This window comes from Limulus polyphemus, unplaced genomic scaffold (genome assembly GCF_000517525.1).
Source record: "Limulus polyphemus unplaced genomic scaffold, Limulus_polyphemus-2.1.2 Scaffold2287, whole genome shotgun sequence".
Lineage (NCBI taxonomy): Eukaryota > Metazoa > Arthropoda > Merostomata > Xiphosura > Limulidae > Limulus > Limulus polyphemus.
The window spans coordinates 65,023-72,667 of NW_013667897.1; the positions used below are offsets into that span (position 1 = coordinate 65,023).

General features: G+C 37.4%; 1 protein-coding gene across 1 annotated transcript in view; it reads left to right on the plus strand.

Annotated features, from left to right (window-relative positions):
• The window catches only part of LOC106466520 (proteasome assembly chaperone 2-like), a 95,962-nt gene that overhangs the window by 22,715 nt on the left and 65,602 nt on the right, over positions 1-7,645 (plus strand). The gene's annotated exons all lie outside the window — the stretch shown is intronic.

Consider the following 7,645-nt stretch of genomic DNA (forward strand, 5'->3'; position numbering starts at 1 on the left):
TGCTATTCTAATTGGTATAATATAAACAAAAGGTAGTTTAATAAAATTTTTAATGTAAGACACTAAAACTTTGTATCATGTGCAGTAAAGGGTACCCGGGGCAATAGAGTTAACTCATTCCCCCTCACTATGTCTTTGTATGATTTATGCATGACTACTTTTTTATGACAAATGGTTTTGGAGGGTCTTCCTTACTCTTTGAAATCAAGTGTAGAATCTGCCCATTTGCATACTTCCCTCTCTTCTCTAGCCTTTCCTTTATCACCATATCCCCCTGCTCCTGTTCTTGTATACCCACCTCCATCTCAATTACCTCTTCCAGATTGCTGCTTTTTGCTAACATTTGGGAGTCATTTACCACCAACTATTGAGTTCTTTTGGTCTTATCAGAAGGACTTCCCTTTGTTTCCATTCACTACCTCTCCTTTCCTGTTCTTTCTCCCTTCTTGGGATTCTCTGTCCAGCCAGCATCTTTTAGAGGTTGATTAAGGTTCTCCTTCTCAAGGACACTAGAACTGGTAGTTCCTACTCTTCCCAGTTTCTATTCCTATCCTTTTGTAATCCTCAAGAAGATGGGGGATTGGCATCCTGTTACTGATCTTGTTCACCTAAACTACATTTTGGAATTTCCTCAGTTCACCATGGAGTCTTTCCTGTCTATTCAATAGACTTTTACTCTGGGTCTTTGGATGACAATGTTTGATGTGTCAGATGCGTACCTTTATATTTCCATTTCTCCTGTATCCCATTGTTATCTTTGCTTCATCCATAGGGATCATACATATAAGTTTCAGGCTCACCCTTTTGGGCTAGCCTCAGTTCCAAAAGATTTTTGTCATGTAGTTGTTACCTTTACCTGACTGCTTCATTCACAGGGGCTTCATTTCCATTATTAAATGAACAGTTTGCTACTTCTAGCTCCCTCATTCTTCCATCAACATGCTGTTTCTTCTCAAGGAAGCTGTGTGAGTGGCTTTGCTGGTCAATGTGGAGAAGTCCATTCTCACACTGACCCAATTCCCCATTCATCTTGGGGTATTCTTCAACTCTCAGCTCAGTTGAGCCCAGCCTTCTCTCCTCTGAGTGTGTTCTGTGGAGCTTATGATTCAGAAGGTGCTATTCTTACCTTGTCTTCCTGTGTGAGAGGTTATTTTTCTTTTGGGGGACATGGGCTTTATTGGAGGCTCTTATTTCCCCTGGCTGTGCCCACATGCAGTCTCTTCAGTGAGTCCTTAAGGATCAATGGAACCTCACTGTAGATCCCCTGGATTACCTGGTATCCCTTCCTTCTTCCCTTCAGATTGATTCTGTTTGGTGGCTGGACAGGGACAGCACAATGGCTAGTGTCCCTCATTCTCCTCCATGACTGTAGGTGAATCTTTTTATGAATGCTTCTCTGTGAGGCTGGAGGGCATACTGTGATGCCCAAGAGAGCTTGGGTTGTTGGTCTTCAGTCCAATCTAGTTTTCACATCAACATTCTGGAACTCCTGGCTGTTCGTCGGGGAATAGATAATTTCTTGCCTGCTTTGAGAGGAAAACAGTGATGATCCACTCTGACAACTGAACTGTTGTCTCTTACATCACTTGGCAAGATGACACCAGCTCGCAGTCGCTATGTCTTCAGCCATTATATCTGTTTGCTGGCACGTCATATCCGGTGTGCTTTCAATCTTGTTGTAGATTGATTATCTCATCCATGAAAAGGTTCTCCCCATAGTGTGGTCCCTTGACCCTCTGGTTTTCAGGTGTCACTGCTCTTGGTTGGGTACTCCATGGTTGGATGTGTTTGCCACCCATCTGAATACCAAGCTTCTTCTATTTTGGTCTCCTCTTCCTCATCCTTTGGCTTTGGCAATACACACTCTGAGTGATGATATGAGAGACCTCTACATTTATGCCTAACCCTCCATCCATCTTCTTCCCAGAGTCCTTTCCATTACCCAAACCACTCAGTGATGAGTCCTTAGAGTGGCTTCATTCTAGCCAGCTCAACATTGGTTCTCTCTACTTTTCCTTCTTCAGTTGTCACCACCATTTTCTCTTCCTCTCTCTCTCTCCTTCTCTTCTCCATCAGACTTATTTGGCAGTGCTTCATCAATCCATTCCTACCCTCCAGCTTCACGTGTGACTTTTGTTCAGTCACTTACGTGAGCTTCTTGACTTTCCATGTGAATGGCATCCCTTTATTCCCACTCCATCCACTCTTCTTCTCAGTCTTTGTACGAATATAAGTGGCATATGTTTTGCCATTAGTCTATTCTTCTCCTTCTGTCCCTTATCTTTCAGAATTTTTTACCTGGCTTTCTGATAACGGTCTTTCTGTTTCAACCATTGCTAATCATAGAGCTGCGTTATCATCTACCTTTTTATTTTTCCCAATTCCACTATGTTTTTCCTCTCCTGTTATTTCCTTCTTGTTTTGCCTCCATTGTCTTCCTCGCACTACGCTCTTGCCAGATTGGGATCTTAATGTTTTCATCCTCTCTACCTCGATTTGAACCCTTTGCTTCCTGTTCCATATATTACTTATCCTTGAAAACCTATTTCCTCCTCATTGTGCATGTTGAAGGTTGGATGTGTTCACCATCGATGTCTTTTGCATCTTTTACCACCAAACCTATGTTCTCCTTTATCCTGATCATGCCTTTCTACTAAAAACCTCTGGTGCATGTGAGGGTAATGTTGCCTTCACTCCTATTTCCCTTTTTTACCCTTCACAAAAATATTCTGATTCTGATCATCTCCTATTTTTGGTCAGGGCTCTGAGGTGTTATGTGGCTCTCACAGCTCCTTTCTGTGGTTTCCACTTGTTTATACATTGGAATACTTTAGCTTCCATGACCTTTATCCTATTACCCTGATTGATTGGTTCCAACAACTCTTCCATATAGTCAAATCATCCTTGTCTCCTTATTCCTATTACCTTTTTTGTGCCTCTGCTTATCAGATTCATCACCTCACAATATATTTGTCTGCTTCTTTTTTCTCATCTTTTGAGGAGGTTATCCAGGCCATTGTATGGACCACACTTCATACTTTTGTGTCACATTATTTGCATTGTCTGGTGGTTTCCTTCTCAACTGGATATTTTCTACCTCATCGGTTCATCTTTGAGTAGGTGTCATTTTTCTTCATTGTTTCATAATACAGGGACCTCCTTACTATTCATTTTGATCCCACTTTATGGTGAGTGGTGCCTGTCTAGGGATACTAATTCTTAATTCTGCACAGTGCAACTGTTCCCTTGCTTATGCTCACTGTTGAGATGGGGTGTTCCACAAGACCACTTGTAGGTTCATCCTTACAGTGTCTTCATAAATATGTTCGTCCTGGACTGTACACTTGGACTAACATGAGTAGAGCAGAAGGGGAATGCTGCCCTTCTGAGCTGTTCTCTTGATTCTACATGTTGGGTTTGGTATGCTTTTCAAAATAAAGTTTTGTGGTTGACGATTACACTTTGTCTGGTGATGTGTTCCTCCAGACTCTCCAATGGGAGTCCTTACCAACTCCTAGCTGCTGGTGTGGTGGTCCATGGAGGCTTCCTCCTGAGTGTTTTACATTTCACTCAATTGAGAGTAGGGCAATAGTGTTCTGCAGGTGTAGGTGTTGTGACTATCCTCCTATCACAGATATGATGTATGATTCTAGATGCCGTATTTATGGACTGGATTTTTCAATCGCGTTTCTTTTTGCAGTTCACCCATTTCACTGGGAACATTCCTTCCTGCTGCCACGTGTCAGTTCACAGGTGACTGGTATTGGTTGGAGCTGGACCAGTCAACATAAGACCTCACGTGTGAGTGGGCTGGGACCCTCCACATTGCATTTCTATCTTCCTACCATTGTCCAGATGTCGGTTCCTGGGGGTACTGATGTTGGTTGTCTTGATTATACACACACATGATGGCTTGGGTTCTTGGAACCAAAGTACTTCTTCCCTTATGGTTCCTGGGTCTGAGCTGAATGGTAGAGGACCCTTCTTCTACCATGGGTTGATTGATCTAATCGGGGTGCTGCACGTTTTGGACTGGAGTTGACCTCCTGCTTATGGTCCAATGCACTCTACACCAATAGCATTTTGTTTTTGGAGGTGCCTTATTTCCGACTATGACACGTTCATTCATCTTGGGTGAGGAGTATACCTGGTTCAGATGTTGTGCAGCCTCCCACATATGTGTTCCTCTCCATTGAGATGTCATACTCCTTAAGTCATCTTCAGATGCTTTCTGGGGGTTGCTTATCTAGGTTATTTCTACAATGGTACATCCACCAGGTCTGTGTGAGTTTCTAGCTGTTGTTTTTTAGAGGTGGTAAGTTATTATATCAGAAATTAATATTTTCCTAAACTGAAAATATATTTCTGATAGATACTTACCTTTTCTCACACTACCCATTCATCTTTCCCACTTACAGTTTTTTTTTTTTCATGCTGATTTTTGATGTGAAGATTGGGTTCTACTGCATAGAGGGAGTCAGTAGTGACAGGAGAGTGTGTTGCACTTCTATTGGTGGAGGGTTGTCGCATGCTTATTTGCATGCTACAACACAGCTGTACCATGTGGATATTAGTTGGAGTATAAACGCTAATGGTGGGTGAAAATTTTGTGCATAGAGGGCAGTACAAATTGAGGAAAGCTGTTTTGTAAGAGGAGGTAAGTATCTATCAGAAATATATTTCAGTTTAGGAAACTATTAATTTTTGTGAAACTTATTTTGTGTAATTTGTAAAGAAAACTAGGAGATAACTTCAAACTGTCATTTCTGTGAAGCTCTGAAGAATCTCACCTGTAAGCACCTCAATTATTAACTTTGTTTAGACTTTTCTTCCCATTGAAAAGCATAGGTTTATACGTGCTAAGAAATTATTATTATTTGTGAATGTAATTATTCATGACTTGTTTTTCATGTTATTTTCTTTCACAGTTTCATTATTATTACTGCCCTTTGTTCACACCCTTTTATGTTACAGCATGTGGCCTGAATAATTACTAATGAAGCACAGGTTTTAAATAATCACAGACAGAATTTAAATATCATTGGATTAAGCAGATTACAAACTAGTTATGTCAGTGTAGAGTAAGTTTATTTATGTGACCAGTAACATGATTTTGTGGAAAACTGACTAGGTGGAGCTTCTTCAAGGATGAACTACAAAATCTAGTGGGAAGTTTAGAAGACTTAGAAAGATACATAATGGAAGATTGGGGAATTTCTATATAGTTTCTTTAGACATTGTTTTCATTAGAGAAGATGATTTTGTGCTAAATTGTATCTGTTTGAAAACTGGAGATTTTCTCATATGACATCAAATAAACTTAGTTAGGTTCAGTAAGTATGGTAGGCAAATGCAAGATATTCCAGTTACTCAAATCCTTATTTATTGAATGGTATGGTTAAGGTTAGCTTATCCAAACAGTGTATATAAATTTGATAACTTGTTATTTACTAAAAATAATTTAAATTGATTCGATATAAATTGTTATAAAAAAAATGTTGTTATTTAGCCTGATAAAAGTAGTAGTGATTTTGTTGTGAAAAGGTCAGGTCATAGGGCACTGATAAAATCTTCATCAGTTTTGGTGTTTTTATTACTTGTAGCCAGAAGTAATGAATACTGCAATTGGAAAAATAGTGTAAAAAAAAAATATGTTGATGAATATCAATCAAGTTGAAACTGACTGGATTTATAAAGCATAACTTTGTGATAAAAAAAAAAAAAATGAAATTCTAAACATTTTTGAAATTTCACAATAAAAATCAGTATATGAAATTTTCTAGACTAAAATTAGATATAGTTTAGTAAGAATGTATACAATTTTCTTGCAGTTTGGTTAAAAATTGTCTACTGTGAGAAGGAAAGAAACAAGGGATATCGATGATTCTTCCAGTGAAAAAAATTTTAATCAATGTATTTAGAGCTTTACCTCTCATTCTATTGTATAACCTGTATAAGTGAAGCTCATCTTTAGCATATTTATATATAACTAGCAGAAACTACACCTTACGTGTGGCTGTTCTGTCAGGATCTTGGCAAGTTTAATGATGCACTTCTCTGTCACAAAATTGCTCGTGACTTCTAACTGCATCTTGGTAGCAATTTGATGTGCTTCTGTAATTCGGGTTTTTTCCTGGCTTCTCCCTGGATCTTGCTTCATAATTTGGTGAGCAAGCTATCTCTTTCTTTCTGTAGCTTCCATTTTGACATTTCATTTTCTCTCCCAAAATTTCGGACTTTCTCCAGATAAATCACCTTTCCATTTAGCAATTTTTGGCATTGAGATTTTCAATGTTTTTTTTTATCACCTTAAGCTCATACTGAAGTTAAAAAAATACTTGGGTAATTTACGAAGATTGAGTTTGTTGTGCATACAAGACTGTTCTGTTTAAGAGCTATTATTTAGTTTATTTAATGTTTAATGATTATTTAATTTTTATAACAAGAGTGTTAAAAGTTAATTATTTTAAGAGATAGTTATGACAAGTTTCTTTACGTATCTCTATATGAGTATTTAGTGTAATTGTTTTACTAGGCTTTTATAATATAATTGACGTCATCTTACTTGGAGCTTCTAAGTTTTCCTCGTTATATGTCATGTTGTTACTAGAGGGCTAGATATTTCTAGATTTTTCTGTTGCATGTTATAAATACATGCAGATACAGAAAGAACAGGGTTGCTACAGGTCAGAGAAAAGTCAGCAAAAAATGAAAATCCAGAAAATGGTTAGGGAAAAATGAAAATTTTTGGGAAAGTCAAGGAAAATGTGTTATGTTCTAATGACTTAACAGAAATGAAAAGCAAAAAAATTCATAAAACAAATTGAAAATGGCTGTGGCAATCTTTCGTGCTCTCACTTTGAAACAAATTTTATTCTGGAGTAGAATGGGAATGAATAAGAAAATATGTTATAAAATAAGGTCCTTTTTTTAATTTTAGCAAGTGTCATCGTGTTTGTTGACTCACATTCAAAATTTTATTGAACTACTGTTTCATAAATTTATGTCAATAAGTTTGGTATCAAACTGTAGATTATAATACAATCTTTAGTATTATACGTTATGTAATTTCTTAATTTAAAAGTAAATGTTAAAAAACACAGTTAAACATTGATTTTTGTGTGTCACATGATATGTTGAATGCAGCACTGGTTCAAATTAGATGTGTGTGAAGTCAAAATACTAATTATAGTTTTGTATGAATTAGGAACTCAAATTACCAATATTGACAAGCTAGATTATAAAATAAGAACCTCATATCTTTTCTATTGCTGAGATATCTCTCGTGCTGAATCAAACACAGTGGCCCTGCTCACCTCTTTTCAATTTTGGAAATGGTCCCTCATATACACTTACTTCAATATATGACATGTGAATAACCGATCAAAAGTTCAGAATGTCCCCCTAGTGGTTTTCTCAGCCATTTTCATGTGTTAGGATGCCATCTTGTTCTTTCAAACCAAGATTTCAAGGAGGTAGGTTGTGTCTTTAGTCTGCTCGAAATTTCATATGTTTTACACCCAGATACAGTTTAGCTACTAAGCTTGATAAATTATAATGGAATTTTCTATGGTATGAATATAGTAATTTATTTTTGTTTGGGTTTTCGACTATATATATATATTAAAAGGCTTAGCAACCTATG